Source organism: Muscardinus avellanarius (assembly GCF_963383645.1).
Source record: "Muscardinus avellanarius genome assembly, chromosome: 3".
Taxonomy (NCBI): Eukaryota; Metazoa; Chordata; class Mammalia; order Rodentia; family Gliridae; genus Muscardinus; species Muscardinus avellanarius.
The window spans coordinates 117,054,018-117,071,458 of NC_137788.1; the positions used below are offsets into that span (position 1 = coordinate 117,054,018).

General features: G+C 43.9%; 1 protein-coding gene across 1 annotated transcript in view; it reads right to left on the reverse strand.

The window, feature by feature from the left end:
- Positions 1-17,441, reverse strand: part of SNX27 (sorting nexin 27) — a gene marked incomplete at both ends in the record, with an annotated part of 76,502 nt that overhangs the window by 48,461 nt on the left and 10,600 nt on the right. The window lies entirely within an intron of this gene.

Below are 17,441 nucleotides of genomic sequence, written 5' to 3' on the forward strand. Positions count from 1 at the left end.
TAAAGCGCCAGGCGTGGTGGCGCACGCTTGTAATCCCCGCACTTGGGAGGCAGAGACAGGAGGATCGCGCAGGTTCGAAGCCAGCCTTGCTGGCTTAAGAGACCCTGTTTCCAAAACTAAAAAAAAAAAAAAAAAAAGGTCTGGGAGTGTAGTCCGGATATAGAAGGGCTTCCAGGAACCCCAGTACCACCAAAAAAAAAAAAAAAAAAAAAAAATCAAGAATAAAGAATAGGGCTGGAGGTGTAGCTCGGAGGTAGAATGCTCCTGGGTTCCATCCCCAGTTCTGAAGGGGGAAAAAATTGTGCCTTTATATTTTGCATCCAATTTCTCCCTGTACCTTCAAATTAGCCAACTTAATTTTCCATTTATACCAAGCCGTTTTGTTAAATAGTGTTCATCTTCACACATACTAGTCTTCTCTCTCAATGGCTTTTTCAAAGGCAAGAAAATTCTCTCTCTAAAATGTCATTATCTGACCCAATTTCTTAGTTCTCCCAATCACTTTAATTAATCTCACAGAGTTCCATCCACTCTTTTTTTCTACTGTGCTATCTCACTGAAGGCCCTGTATAATCAGTCCAAACTAAACAATAGACACCTACTAAGGTTATATAGTAAATCCACCTACTCATTCTCCTTTCTGTTTCACTGGACACAGATGGCTGAAATGCAGAAAAATACGAGGTTTGGAAGAACAATAATTTTCTCAAGAAAGATGCTGAGTCTCACAAAAACTCAAAGAGCAATCTCACCTACCTCCCAGAACGCTGACACAGCCTGCCAGTCTCAGCAAAAACCACTGGGCAGCTGGCCGGGAGGCTCCCCACCTTGGCCATCCCGAGAGAGAGAGAGAGAACACACAACTGGCCTGTAATCAATTTAATATTTAAAGCTTAGCCACGCCTTAGCGTTAAGTCTGTTTTCAGTTTTCTTCCAAACCATTACGGTTTTTCCTTCCTGCAAAGGATGCTAAGTTTAGCAACACGCCTTCCACACACTTCTCAGTCACCGGGACGGCCTCTGTCCGAGTCTGGTATCCAAAACATCCGCTTGAATAAGCAGAACAGGCAAGAGATCAGCCTCCTTCCTAATTTTGGGTTTAACGACCTAGCCGGTAAATTCGGCACTCTAGACAATTTCATTAATCGAGATTAATTGAAGTCTAGTTTACTCACAAGCCCCCAAAAAATCAGTAGTTTTATCTTTATTTATATCATGCTGGAGATTGAATGCTAAGGGTGTTCTACCTCTAAGCTACACCCTCAGCCATATTTATTTATTTTTATGGTTCTGGGGATTGAAACCAGGGCCATTCTATCTCCAGTACCTCTGGCCTTATTTTTCTGTTTTATTTTGAAACAGAATCTCACTAAGTTGCAGAGGGCCTCACTAAGGTGCTGAGGCTGGCTCCAAACCTGCAATTGAACCTGTGAACACGTATGTCTCAGTCTCCCAAGTACTGAAATTACAGGTGTGCGCCACTGCACTGGGCTCTATTTTTTTTTTTTTTTTTTTTTACTTTGAAACAGGGTCTCATCAAGTTGTTGAGACTAGCCTCAAACCTGTGATCCTCCTGTCTCAGCCTCCCAACTACTGAGATCACAGGCATATGCCACTTTACCCAGCTTCAATAGTTTCAAAGATTCCCTAAGTAGAAGAAAATAAAGAGCCGAATTTACTGATGGAAATTTGGACGTTTTATTCAGACTAGGGCAGACTGGAGATTAAAAAAAATACACAATCAACTCTGATCAGACAGCAGGATGGCAAGATTGAAAGATTATTGTGCTTTGAGTCAGGGAGACCCTTGGCAACTTAGCAAGCTCCTGTTTGAAAATAAAAAATAACATCAGGTTCATGGTGTCATTCCAGAACAGAATGCCACTGGCTTCAATCCCCAGTACCAAGAGAGAAAGGGGGAGGGGTCTTCCCAATCATGAAAGTGTTCATCCTAAGAATGTTTATGTGATACGCTTTCCCAAAAGAATGCTACCAAGCCAGGCTCAAATCAGACGTGGCCCAAAATTCTGAAGATGTAAGTGAAAACTCTAAGTACTATCATGATGGAGAATTTGAAGCAGTTCAGACTTCTGGTTCAAAGCACAGACACCCTGGGTTGGAATACTGACTGAGCCGTTCAACAGATGAGACCGGAGATAAATTAAACCTCCATTTCCTACTCCCCATGAAAAGTGGCTCCTAAAATACCTACAGCTCAGGGAACTAACAGTGTCCTCCTCTAGGACATGGTGACCACTTGATACATGGTAGCTGTCTTGCTAGAGTAGTTTTATCAGTTGAATAAACATGTTGATAATATTTTTGTCTCCCTGATGATATAAACTCTTTCTAACACCAATTTCCCTTGTCTTTGTAGCATAACCTAGTAGAAATTCACTTGAAAATAAATGGTTGAGCTGGGCATGGTGCCACACACCTGTACCTTCAGTATATGGGAGGCTGAGACAGGAGGATCACAGGTTCCAGGACAGCCTCAGCAAGTAGTGAGACTCTCATCAACCTAGGGAGACTCTGTTTCAAAGTAAAGATAAAAACAAAAATAGGGCTGGGGTGTAGCTCAGAGGTAGAATGCCCCTGGGTTCAATCCCCAGTACCACAAAAGAAAAAAAAGGTTGAGCTCTTGGTTTCCGAAGACCTCAGCATCAGAGGACCACTAAGTCCCACACACCACGCCATCCTGCCCACTATGTTTCTTTTTTCTTTCTCTCTTTCTTTTCTTTTATCTTTTTTTTTTTTTTTTTTGTGGTACTGAGGGTGGAACCCAGGGGCTTTCTACCTCCAGGCTATACTCCCAGACCTATTTTATATTTTATTTGGAAACAGGGTCTCACTAAGTGCTGAAAGCCTAAGTAGCTGAGGCTGGCTTCGAACCTGTGCCATCTTCCTGTCTCTGCCTCCCAAGCGCAGAGATTACAAGCATGCACCACCACGCCCGGCCTAACTATGTTTCTTGCACAAAGACAGTTAGTTGCTTAAATACCCTATCAAAACAATTCAACAAATATGCAAAAACTAAATGCAGCTAAAATTACAGAATCGCAGTGGTAAGAATGTGAGTAGTCACCATACAATTATTTCAACTTTTCTGTGCTTGAAGTTTTTCTTAATAAAATGCTGCGGGGGAATGGGGAGCTGCCCAAAATACCCACAATCCACAAATAAAACCAGAATTCTGTTTCCTTGGGCATGTAAATGATACCCAAATCATTTTGTTTTCAGCACAGTAACGATATATTTGATAATTCTAACAAAATTCTCATTTTTCAGTAAGATCAACATTTGGCCCCTAGGAAGAGACTTTTAGCTAACTAATGAGAGTGGCTTCAAGTAAGACTTCTGGTCAACCCAAGTTAGCTAGCCGGAAATTGAAAAGCTAATATAAATACTCCCAGAAGCTGAAGAAAAAGATCTCACTAGGCAGGATTTGTATACCGCTTGTGAAGGGAGCTGAACATAATAAAATCTTGGGATGGGCAGAGGTATGGCAAGGCCAATGGCTGTACTATACAGGAGCAAAGAGCCGTCACACAGCAAGCAGACGGCTATTTTGATGCCCGGTGACATGAAAGAAAGTAATTGAGTGATAATTAGTCCCTCGGAAGCAGTCCATTAAAATGCACAATAAATGCCTATAACTAGACGCAATAAGACACGTCTTTCAATTCAATGGCTGCACGCCCACAAGGATGGCTAAAATTAAGAGTGACACCACCAAGTTTTGCCAAGGATGTGGAGCAGCTGCAATTCTTGGGCACTGCTGATGAAATAAAACCAAAACAATCCAGCTGTTCTTACGGTCCATCCACTGCAGGAGCCAGCAGCGCTACCTGCAGGTACTGACCCAAGGGAAGTGAAATCACGCCCATCACGCCCGCACAAACAGCTGCCGCTCACTGGTCCCCGCCGGTGAAAGAGAAACAAATCGCCAGAAGGAACGACTACTCACGCCCACAACATGAATGGGTCTCAGAAACGCTGAGGGGAGGAGAGAGACAGTCTGGGAGACCTGACACCAGGGCTTTGAAATTCTAAAATAAAACTACTCTGTAGTGGTAGGAACCAGATCAGAGGCTGTCTGGAGAGGAGAGGAGCGCGGGGAGCCTTCTGAAGCCAGCGGAGTGTTCTAGATCTGAACAGGAGGGCCTGTTAAAAAGGTGTATACCTTTTTTTTTTTCCTGCGGTACTGGGGGTGAAACCTGGGGGCATTCTACCTCTGCGCTACACCCCAGCCCTATTTTTTATTCTACATTTTAATTTTTGCAGAACCAGAGTTGGAACCCAGGAGAATTCTACCTATGAGCTGTACCTCCAGCCTTGTGTGTGTGTGTGTGTGTGTGTGTGTGTGTGTGTGTGTGTGTGTATATATATTTTATTTTGCAGTACTGGGGTTGGAACCCAGGGGAATTCTACTTATGAGCTACACCCCCAGCTCTATTTTTTATTCTTTATTTTGAAACAGGACTTCACTGAGTTGTGGAGGGCCTCACTAAGTAGCTGAGGCTGTCTGTGAACCACGATCCTCCTGTCTCAGCCTCTCAAATGCTGGGATTACAAGCGTGCGCCACCACGAACAGTTTATTCTTCATTTTAAAACAGTCTCACCGAGTTGCAAAGGACCTCACTAAGTAATTGAGGCTGGCCGTGAACCGTGATCCCCGTCTCAGTCTCCCGAATGATGGATTACAAGCGTGCACCAGCATGCCCAGCAGGTGTATACTTTTGTCAAAACTCAAAACACTCGGGCTGGGGATACAGCTCAGTGGTGGAGCATTGCCCGGGGCAAGGCCCGGCCTGGGTTCAATCCCCAGCACCACATTGGAAGGAAGGAAGGAAGGAAGGAAGGAAGGAAGGAAGGAAGGGAGGGAGGGAGGGGAAAGGAAAGGAAAAAGAAAAAGAAAAAGAAAAAGAAAGAAAAGAAAAAGCCTGGCACCATGGTACATGCTTGTAATCCCAGTACTTGGGAGACTGAGACAGGAGGACTGTAGGTTCATGACCAACCTCAGCTACTTAGTGAGGTCCTCCACAACTTAGTGACACCCTGTATCAAAAAATAAAGAACAAATAATAGGGCTGGGGTGTAGCTGGGAAGTAGAATGCCCCCTGGGTTCCATCCCAAACACTGAAGAAAAAAAAAAAACTCTACCCTTCATATGTGTGTATTTGACTATATAAATTAAATCTGAATAAAGCTGACTTAAAATGGAAGCTATATAAAGATCTCATCTATAAATGTGTCTACCACTTTGGGTAAAATGGAACCTCTATGTTTTTATTTTCTTGTTGTGGTACTGAGGATTAAACCCAGGGGCATTCTACCTCCAAACTACACCCCCAGCCCTTTTTTGTAGCTGTTTTGAAACAGGGTCTCTCTAGGTTGTAGAGTGTGGCTGAATTGCTGAGGGGCTGGTCCCGCTCCCATCTCAGCCTCCCAAGTGCTATGATTACAATACAAGCGTGTGCCATTATGCTTCGCATGAATTTTTTTTTTTTTTTTTTTTTTTGGTGAACGCTATTGGTACAAAGATTCTAGCAGCTGAATCTATAAGTAGCTGCAGAACAAAACTGTTGAAAATACAAACTTTCCTTCGCCTCTCACATTTTTACGGGAAAAATAAGCTAACCCTTGGATATTTCCAAGTCTTACCATCTTATTTCATGAAAGTAATGAAGAAAGCACTGAGCCAGTGGCAGCTGTACACCTACTATCACTTTGGCTTTTTGTCCTGATTTCCTAGAAACAACAGGGCAGACAGTGGACAGTGCCCTGGCATCAGGAACCACACTTCCCAAACATTCTCCTCCCGCACCAACTCGGTTTCCCTGCCCACTCGGGGATACTCCAGGAGAACGAGGTGGCCGCGCTCCACGGCTGCACTCCTGTGATGACGGGCGATCAACACCCCGGTGAGACCTCTGTGCCAATCATGTGGTCTGTGCCCTGTTCAACCGGCTCTGTATGATCCGGTGCTGCCTGGGCTTCAGAGCAGGCGCCTACTCCACAATGGCTGGAGATGGGAAGACGTGGGCCATGGGACTGGGAACCAGACCTCGCTTGTACTGCCCGAGCAGATACAACCTAGTCTTTAGCATCACTGGACCCGCCAGCCACATCCTGATTCTTCCCACCAGCTCGGAATGATCCTGCAAGCAATTTCACAGATGCTAAAGAATTTTGAGGGCTACGAGTAACGTGGCTGTCCTCCATCCTCAGCTGCGGGCCCTGCGCCATGGGGTCACGGCCCATGCTTTTGTGTATCAATTTACACTCACAGATTTGTCCACAATAGGCCTCAACGAGGTTTTGTGTTCATTAAAAATACATATATGCAGTACTTGGAAAGCTGACAGGAGCATTGCTGGTCAAGGACAGACTCAGCAAGTAGTAGAACTCTCATCAACCTAGTGAAACCTGTTTAAAATCAAGAAAAAGGCGAGAGGTATAGTGTGGAGGTAGAGGGACCCTGGGTTCTAACCTCAATAACACACACACCAAAAAAAGATACATATTTTAAACCTAGTAAAAAGAACTTTAATAACAGATTTCTGTCTGTGTGTGTGTGTGTGTGTGTGTGTGTGTGTGTGTGTGTTTTACTGAGGATGGACTCGAGGGGCATTCTATCTCTGGGCTATCCCCCTAGATCTATTTGGAAACAGGTCTCACTAAGTTACTGAGAGCCTCACTAAGTTGCTGAGGCTGCCTTCGAACCTGTGATCCTCCTGTCTCAGCCTCCCAAGTACTGAGATTACAAGCGTGTGTCACCGCACCCAGCTCAATAGCAGATTATAATAAAGTTTAACCAGATAGCAACATCTCCCTAGCATGTCAAAATGATAATTCAACATGAGTCAAGACCGCTGTGGTGGTGCACCCGTGTAATACCAGCATTCAGGAGGCAGAAACCAGAGGATCGTGGGTCACGGACAGCCTCAGCTACTTAGCAATGCCCTTCGCAACTCAGTGAAATCCTGTTTCAGAAAATAAAAAGACTAAAAAAAGGGCCAAGGCGGGGAGCTCAGGGGTAGAATGCCCCTGAGTTCCATCCCCAGTACTACAAAAAACAAACAAACAAACAAACAAACAAACAAACAAACAAACGGAACAAGAGTCAAAATCATCAAGTGTTACATTAATATCATATTTCATTATTAATATAATTCAGATTGTTTCTTAGGAGACCTAGATTTTACTTGCTAAATTGTTAAACATTCAAGACTATAGAGCATTTGCTTCTGACAGCTGAAAAAGAATCTGTTCAAATATCTAACATTAGGAAAACCTTTAAAGAAATTACTGTATAACTCTTTAAAAACATTTAAGAAAAAGCTGGGCATGGTGGCACACGCTTGTAATCCCAGCATTTGGTAGGCTGAGACCTGAGGACTGCGGTTCACAGACAGCCTCAGCTACTTAGTGAGGCCCTCTGCAACTCAATGAGACCTGGGTTCAAAATAAAGAATAAAAAATAGGGGTGGGGGTATAGCTCGGAGGTTGAATGTCCCTGGGTTCCATCCCCAGACCTGCAAAAAAAAAAAAAAAAAAAAGTTTAAGAGCCAGGCGTGGTGGTACACGCTTGTAATCCCCGCACTTGGGAGGCTGAGACAGGAGGATGGCATAGGTTTGAAGCCAGCCTCAACTACTTAGTGAGGCTCTCAGCAACTTAGTGAGACTCTGTTTCCAAATAAAGTATTAAATAGGTCTGGGAGTATAGCCCGGAGATAGAAAAGCCCCTGGGTTCCACCCCCAGTACCACCAAAGGAAAAAATAAAATAAAATAAAATAAAATAAAATAAAATAAAATAAAATAAAATTATATTGAGCTGGGCATGGTAGCACATGCTTGTAATTCCCAGGCTTGGGAGACTGAGACAGGGGGATCTCACAGGTTCGAAGCCAGCCTCAGCTACTTAGTGAGGCTCTCTGGAACTTAGTGAGACCCTGTTTCCAAATAAAATACAAAATAGGTCTGGGAGTATAGCCCAGTGGTAGAAAGCTCCTAGTTCCAAGAAAAACTGGGCTGGGAGTATAATTTGGAGGTGAAATGCCCCTGGGTTTAGTCCCCAGTACTACAAATATGTAAGAATATAAATAAATAAAATGACCTCATCCATGGGGATAAAAAAAAATAGGCAGCCAGGCAGCACTCCACACCTCGCAGAGTGGCTACATGCACAGAAGTGGCCACTCAAAGGCTGCTAAGGGTGTGGACACAAAATGGTCCGGTCACTTGGGAACAGTGTGGCAGCTCTGATGTGAAGTCCTGTAGCGCCCGCCATCATGCACCCAGAGGCTGGCCCAACTCAACTGAAACTCTGCCTCCACACTAAAGTTTAGGGCAGCTGTGCCCGTAATTGCCAAAGTCTGGCAGTAACCAAGACGTCCTCCACTAGGTATGAGGACAAACACCGTGGAAGCTCCCTGCAATTATTATTAAGCCATGAAATAAACAAGCCGCAGGCACAGTGAGGCACACGTGTAACCCCAGGACTTGGGAGGCTGGGGCAGGGAGACGCAGGTTGGAGGTCAGTGCACAGTAACCTTCGGGTGTGGGGCAGGGTCCTGGGGACTGAACCCAGAGGCATCTACCACTGAGCTACAACTACAGCCCATTTTTAAATTATTTTGTTTTAAAACAGGATTTTGCTAGGTTGCTGAGTATCTCACTACTTGCTGAGGCTGTCCTCAAAGTACTAGGATTACAGGCATGTCTCAGCCTTACAAGTACTAGGATTACAGGCATGTAGTACCATGCCCAGCTTCAATTTTTTATTTATTTTTTTTTTTTGGTACTGGCAATTTTTATTTTATTTTTTTAGGTCTGGAGGTTGAGCCCAGAAGCATTCTACCTTGGAGCCACACCCCCAGCCCTATTTTATTACTTTGAAACAGGGTCTAAATTATAAAGGGCCTCACTAAATTGTCAAGGCTGGCTGCAAACCTGAAATCCTCCTGTCTCAGCCTACCAAGCGCTGTGATTACAGGTGTGCACCACCACGGCCGGCCTGTTTCAATTCTCTGGAGTGTCTTTGGATGATAAACTATATGGTCCTTCTGGTTCCTAAACATTTTGTCTCCATGAGACTCCTGTTCAGATACACATGGTCCCTGGGCACTTGCACTTAGTAGTTTAGTAACTGATGGCAGAAAAGTGCTTATGGGATCTGGGAGCTGTTGTCCTAGGTGTATCCGTGGGCTGGGGAGGGGAGAAAGACTTCAAGTCGTCTGGGTTTAAGACCTGGGACTTCTGCCCTACCCGCCTTGCCAAGTCCTGTCTAGTCAGGTGACATCTTCTGTATTTTCTTCCCTTCCCTGGGTTCACTCCAGGATTGCAACTATTTGTTGATCTGCCAGATTCCCCATCAGATCTCAAGTTTCCTAAGGGCAAGGACTACAGGTTATTCAACTTTTTATCCCCATTGTCCAATGCATGCTTGTCACGTACTAAGCACTCACTAAAATGTCTTTCTTAATGAATGGGGGAAAATTAAGACTAGCAGACAAACACCATAAAGTGCTTCCTCCGTGCATTCTGTAACACCGTGTGTGTGTGTGTGTGTGTGTGTGTGTGTGTGTGTGTGTGTTACTGAAGGTTGAACGCAGAGGCATTCTACCTTCAAGCTACATCCCCAGACTGATTTTATTTCATATTTGGAAACAAGCTCTTTCTTGCTAGGTTGATAAAGAGTCTCACTACTTGCTGAGGCTGTCTTCAAACCTGCAACCCTCATGTCTCAGCCTCCCAAGTACTAGATTACAGGTATGTGCCACCATGTTTGGTTCTTATAATACCCTTTCTTATTTTTAACATTTAAATTAGTTTCACTGTTTGGAAGTATTAACAATATTTTATATATATATATATATATATGTATATATATATATATATATATACACACACACACACACACACACACACACACTGGGGCTGGAGATGTACCTCAGAGATACAGCCCTTACCTAGTATAAGCAAGGCTGGAGTTAGATCCCCCCATCACCAATAATACTGTGCATTATCTACACATTTGAAACTTTAAAATTAGTGATTATTTTGCTTTCTACTGTGTGAGGCAGTAAAAATTATGCATAAGATTAGAATATGGCAAATGGCCGGGCATGGTGGTGCACACTTGTAATCCCCGCACTTGCGAGGTGGAGACAGGAGGATCGCGCAGGTTTGAAGAGACCCTGTTTCCAAATTTAAAAAGTATACAAAATAGATCTGGGAGTGTAGCCCGGAAGTAGAAGGGCTTCCAGGAACCCCAGTACCACCAAAAAAAAAAAAAAAAAAGAATATGGCAAATGGAAGCAGTGGTACACACCTGTGACACCAGCACTTGGAAGGCTGAGAAAGAAGGATCACAGGTTCAAGGACAACCTCAGCAACTTAATGAGAGCCTCAGCAACCTACTGAGATCCTGCTTCAAAATTTTCAAAAATGGCTGGGGAGCTGGGCATGGTGGCGCACACTTGTAATTCTAGTACTTGGGAGGCTGAGACAGTAGGATCACAGGTTCACCACCAGCCTCAGCTACTTAGTGAGGCCCTCCGCAACTGAGTGAGACCCTGTTTCAAAATAGTAAATAAAATATGACTAAGAGATGTGGCTTGGAAGTAAAATATCCCTGAATTCAATCCCCAGAGCTACAAAAAGGGGTGAGGGGATTGGGAGTGTGGCATGGAGGCAGAATGCCCTGAAACCAAAAAAAAGATTAGAATATGGCATTTAACTATGTAAACAATTTCAAAATAAGGACGTTTTCTTTAACTCAAATGCACTGAACATACTAGGTAGACTGTTTCTTTTTTTTTTTCTTTTTTTTTTTTTTTTTTGGTGGTACTGGGGTTCCTGGAAGCCCTTCTATCTCCGGGCTACACTCCCAGACCTATTTTTACATTTTTATTTGGAAACAGGGTCTCCTAAGCCAGCGCGCGCGGCTGGCTTCCAACCTGAGCGATCCTCCTGTCTCCGCCTCCCAAGCGCGGAGATTACAAGCGTGCGCCACCACGCCCGGCTTAAATTTTTAAACATAAACATGAATTCCAAGGATAGCAAAAGGATTAGAAAAAGGAATAAACCAAGCATAGCGGTGTGTGCCTGTTGTGATGCTGGTACTTAGAGGCTGAGAAGATCAGTTTTGAGACTGGTCTCAGCAATTTAGCAAGATCCTGTCTCAAAATCAAAGATTTTAAAAAGGGCTGGAGTCCCAGCTCAGAGGCAGAATGTCCCTGGTACAAAAAAAAAAAACTCAAAAAATATATACTGATTAATTTTTTCAATTTTCATCTTTAAAAACTTAATCAACATATAACAACTCTAAGGTTCTATTCAAAAAGAAAACAAGGCTAGATGTGGCAAAGAATTACGTCTTCACATGTAGGACAATTAATGTTAGAAATGGGAACGTTCCTAATGGCCACGACGGTTTCCCTATCCTGACTAGGGCATCTCCCTGCCACGCACATCATTTCTGAAGAACCCTCAGTTATTTTCTAGTAAAAAAAAAAAAAAAATAACACAACCAGTGCTCGATTACTTCCCAACTCTATGAGATGGGCTGCTCTTTGAATTATGTCCCACACATGGTCAATGGTGGTTGGTTGGTTAGTCGTGGAGGTTGAACCCAGGAACATTCTATTTCTGAGCGACATCCCAGCCCTACTGAAGCAGGGTCTCACTAAAATGACCTTGTGCTGGCTTTGAACCTCCAACTGATCACAGTGAAAGTTAATTAAAGATTAAAACGTATCTGCTTTATCATCAACCTTGGTTTCCAAGTCAGGTAAATTATCAAGGAATCAATTTTTACTTTTTTGGTGGTGGTTGTACTAGAGACTGAAACCAGGAATGTTCAACCTCTGAGCTATACACCCGCCCTTTCTTTTTTTCTTTTTTAACAGGGTTTCAATAAGTTACCGTGCTACTACACCTCAAACCCGCAATCCTCTGGTCTCAGCCTCCCAAGTACCAGGATCTCAGGCATGGGCCTGAGCGCCCTTCACAGCTTTTCAAAGTTCTCTTTCACTATGATTTCTAAATTACTACCTAATATAAGTAACATGATTCCTCATGTGATCTAGTACATTTATTCCGGGACCACAGACTACAGCCTGAATCTCAATCACCCATTTTCTAAATGATCCATTCATTCTTTTTTTTTTTTTTTTTTTTTTTTTTGCTGGTGGTAGTGGTACTGGGGGTGGAACCCAGAGGCCTTCTACCCCCGGGCTACACTCCCAGACCTATTTTATACTTTATTTGGAAACAGGGTGTCACTAAGTTGCTGAGAGCCTCACTAAGTAGCTGAGTCTGGCTTCGAACCTGTGCCATCCTCCTGTCTCAGCCTCCTAAGAGCAGGGATTACAAGCGTGTACCACCATGCCCGGCTTCTAGAGATAATTTAAAGTGTGTGTGTGTGTGTGTGTGTGTGTGTGTGTGTGTGTGTGTGTGTGTGTGGTACTGGGGGTGGAACCCAAAGGCTTTCTACCTCCGAGCTCACTAAGTTGCTGAGAGCCTCACTAAGCAGCTGAGGCTGGCTCTGAACCTGTGTAATGACCCATTCATTCTAAAAGGCACTGTATATAAAGGTGAACAGCATAAATCTATCATTTCTACTAAAAAAAAATCAAACTTCATTTATGAAAGATAACCCTTACTGTCAGGCATGGTGGTGCACATTTGTAATCCCAGTACTTTGGAGGCTGAGACATGAAGATCGCAGGTTCTTGGCCAGCCTCAGCTACTTAGTGAGGCCCTCCACAACTTAGTAAGACCCTATTTCAAAAGAAAGGATAAAAAATAGGGCTGCAAGTGTAGCTCAGAGGTAGAATGCCTCTGGACTCTATCTCTGGTACCACGCACAAAAAAATAAAGATAACCTTTAAAAATTAATAACAAGAGTCGGGCGTGGTGGCGCATTCTTATAATACCAGCACTTGGGAGGCTGAGACAGGAGGATTAAAGCCAGCCTCAGCTACTTAGTGAGAGTCTCGGCAACTTAGTGAGGCCCTGTTTCCAAATATAGTATAAAAATAGGTCTGGGAGTAGAGCCCAGGTAGAAAAGCCCCTGGGTTCCACCTCCAGTACCAAAAAAAAAAAAAAAAAAAAAAAAAAAAAAAATTAATAACAAGAGAGCTGGGTGTGGTGGCACACACTCGTAATCCCAGCATTTGGGAGGCTGAGATGGGAGGATCGTGGTTCGGGCCCAGCCTTAGCTACTTAGTGAGGCCCTTTGCAACTCAGCCTTAGCTATTTAGTGAGGCCCTTTGCAACTCAGTAAGACCCTGTTTCAAAATAAAAAATAAAAGTAGGGCTGGGAGTATAGCTCAGAGGTAGAATGCCCCTTGGTTCCATCCCAGTACCGCCTAATAATAATAACAACAACAACAAGAGATATACTTTTGAAGGAATACAACCCATTAGCAATCAAATTAAATCTTAGGCTGGCCTCAAACCTGTGATCCTCCTGTCTCAGCCTCCCAGGTATAAGGTACGCACCACCATGCCCAACTCAAATAACATCCCCCCCCCACCCCCTGGTGGCACTGAGGACTGAACCCAGAGGAATTCTACCTCCAATCTACATCTCAGCCTTATTTTTTACTTGGAAACAGGGTCTTACTAAGTTGCAGAGGACCTCACGAGGTTGCTGAAGCTGGCCACACACCTGCAATCCTTTTGTCTCAGCCTCCCAAGTACTGGGATTATAGGTGTGTGCCACTGCACCTGGCTCAAATAACATCTTTTAATGCAAACTAAATTTGGGGGATTTATTTTGGAAGCTACAGATTCTGTACATCTGGAGTCTATTTCAACATATCAAAAAAGAATCAAGGTATAACAGAACCTTTCCCAAATCAGTAATATATAAGATATAATTAGATATACAGAGAAACCTAAAATAATCAGCATATAACTCACAAAGGAAACTTTCGTGTCACATTTCCTTGGATTCAAATCACCAAGTAGAACAAAACTCTGCTGTTTTCAAGCGAAGATTGAGGCAGGTTACATCCCTTAGAAAACCAGATCCCAAGCCGGGCATGGTGGTACGCTTGTAATTTCCGTACTTGGAAGGCTGAGACAGGAGGATCACAGGTGCAAGTTCGAGGACAGCCTCAGCAAGTAGTGAGACCCTCATCAATCTAGCAAGATCTCATTTCAAATTAAACATAAATAACAGAGCTGGGGGAGTAGCTCAGAGGCAGAATGCTTGAGTTCGATCCCCAGTACCCAAAAAAAAAGAAGGAAAACCCCACAGCTCTAAAACCTTTTTAATCCTCCTACACTCAAATGACTGTAATAGTGAGTAAAAAACTAAGGAGCCCTTGTAGTACATTCAGCAGACATGACAAGTTTTCTAGATGATCACATTTTCAGCAAAAGAAGTGGGAAAAGTTTCCAGAGCTTTTAGAGGTCATCGCATTCTCCAAGACACCCAAATACGCATCTAATCCATCTCTCCCAATCTTTCAAACATACTAAAATAACTGAAACTAGACAAACACAGAAAATACAAAAGCGCCGCAGCACAGGGGATGGGATGGGGTTTGCTAGTCGAGGCCTCTGAACAGCTGTGTAAGGATGGGCCTCTTGAAAGCAGCTGGGCGAGCACCCACAGAAGCAGCTGGCTCTGTGCTGTTCCAACGGGGAGTCAGCTCGGGAGGCATGTCCAGAGAGTGCACAGATCTGTCCTTCTCGTCTCGCTCTGAGGTCCGACACAAGAAACTCAAGTCTCAGGGCTGAGAATGTAGCTCAGTAAAGCATGAGTACTAACACGCCCTATGGTTCAATGCCCAGCACCAAAAAAAAAGTTTCAGATAGTTAAAAGTAAAACTAATCATTTGTTAGTAGTACTATGGATAGAAAACAGAGGCATTTAAGCTCTGAGCTGTATCACCAACCCTTTTTTTTTTTTTTAACTTTAAAACTAGGTCTTGCCAGGCGTGGTGGCGCGCACTTGTAATCCCAGCATTTGGGATGCTGAGACAGGTTCACAGACAGCCTCAGCTACTTAGTGAGGCCCTCCACAACTTAGTGAGGTCCTATTTCAAAATAAAGAATAAAAAATAGGGCCCGGGGTGTAGCTCGGAGATTGAATGCCCCTGGGTTCCATCACCAGACTTGGGATCCTCCTGTCTAAGCCACTCGCCTAGCTATGATTCACTTTAGCCAGGTGAGATGGCACATACCATGTAATCCCAGTACTAGGGAGGCTGAGTCAGGAAGATCACAGGTTTGAGACCAGCCTCAGCAATTGTGCAAGACCCTTAGCAATTTTGCAAGGCCCTGTTTCAAAAAAAAAAAAAAGTAAAAAGGGTTGGGGTGTAGCTCAGAGGTAGAATACCCTTGGGGTTCGATGCACAATGCCAAATTTTAAAAAAAAGTAAAAATAAGAAAGAGCCAGGCATGGTGGCACACGCATATAATCCCAGAATTTAGGAGGCTAAAACAGAAGGAGCTCAAGTTCTAGGCTAGCCTCAGCAACTCAGGCCCTCAGGAACGTAGAGAGATCCTGTTTCAAAACATAAAAACTTGGGCCAGGAGACACATGACTGTAATGTTAGTACTTGGGAGGCTGATATAGGATTACAGGTTCAAAGCCAACCTCAGCAATGTGGTGAGGCCCTCAACGACTTAGTGGGACACTGTTTTCAAGTAAAACATGAAAAGAGCTGGTGATATAGCTCAGAGGTAGAAAGCTCTGGGTTCAGCTGGGCGTGGTGGCGCACGCTTGTAATCCCCGCGCTTGGGAGGCGGAGACGGGAGGATCACACAGGTTCGTAGTCAGCCGCGCTGGCTTAAGAGACCCTGTTTCCAAATAAATTAAAAATAAAAAATAGGTCTGGGAGTGTAGCCCGGAGGTAGAAGGGCTTCCAGGAACCCCAGTACCACCAAAAAAAAAAAAAAAGCTTCGGGTTCAATCCTCAACACCACACAGATACACACACACACACACACACACACACACACACACACACACACACACATTATTGCTCTCTCAGTAATGTGATGAATTCTTCAGAATTAAAATTTGTGATATGGTTACCAGGCATGGTAATGCCCCCTTGGGGTCCCAGTACTTGGGAAGCTGAGATAGGAAGATCGCCAGGTTCGCGGCCAGCCTCAGCTACTTAGTGAGGCCCTTCGCAGCTTAGTGAGACCGTGTTTCAAAATAAAGAATAAAATTGGGCTGGGGATGTAGCTGAGAGGTAATATGCTCCTGGATTCCATCCCCAGCACCACACACACACACACACACACACACACACACACACACACACAAAAAAAAAAAAAAAAAAAAAAAAACCTGGGGCTGGGCATGGTGGCACATGCTTGCAATTCCAGTACTTGGGAGGCTGACACAGGAAGATTGCAGGTTCAGGGCCAGCCTTAGCAACTGAGTGAGGCTCTCAGCAACTTAGATTCTGTTTCAAAATAAAAAATAAAATAGGGTTGGGTGTAGTTTGGAGGCAGAATGCCCCTTGGTTCAATCCCCAATAGTGTAAAAAAAAAAAAAGGAGAAAAGAAGTAAAGTACCAGCTGGGTGTGGTGGCACACACTTGTAATCCTAGAGCTTGGGAGGCTGAGGCAGGAGGATGCACAGGTTCGAAGCCAGCCTCAGCTACTGAGTGAGGCTCTCAGCAACTTAGTGAGACCCTGTTTCCAAACAAGATATAAAATAGGTCTGGGAGTATGGCGCAGAGGCAGAAAAGCCCCTGGGTTTCACCCCCAGTACCACAAAAAAAAAAAAAAAAAAAAGTAAAAGTACCACTGAGCTACACACCCAGCCCTATTTTATTTCTTATTTGGAAACTGAGTCTCACTAAGCTGATATGATTCTGAGTTCCAGAGGCTGCCTTCGAACCTATAATCCTCCTGTCTCAGTCTCTCAAGTACTGAGATTACAGATACATACCACTTTTTTTTTTTTTTGATACTGAGGATTGAACCCAAGAACATTCTACCTCCAAGCTACTTCCCCATCCCTATTTTTTATCCTTTATTTTATTTTATTTTGGTGGTACTGGGGTTCCTGGAAACCCTTCTACCTCCAGGCTACACTCCTAGATACCTATTTTTTATATTTTTATTTGGAAATAGGGTCTCTTAAACCATCAAGGCTGGCTTCGAACCTGCGCGATCCTTCTGTCTCTGTCTCCCAAGCACGGGTATTATAAGTGTGCGCCACCACTCCCGGCTATCCTGTATTTTAAAATAGGGTCTAAGTTGCAGAGGGCCTCACTCAGTAGCTGAGGCTGGCTGTGACCCCGCGATCCTCCTGTCTCAGCCTCCCAAGTACTGGGATTATAGGTGGGCGCCACCACGCCTGGCTTCACATTTTTATTTTGAAGGTAGACTTCAGGTATAAATTTTAGTACTGTATTAAGTTCCTGTCTGTCTTCCATCTCGACTCTCAACAAC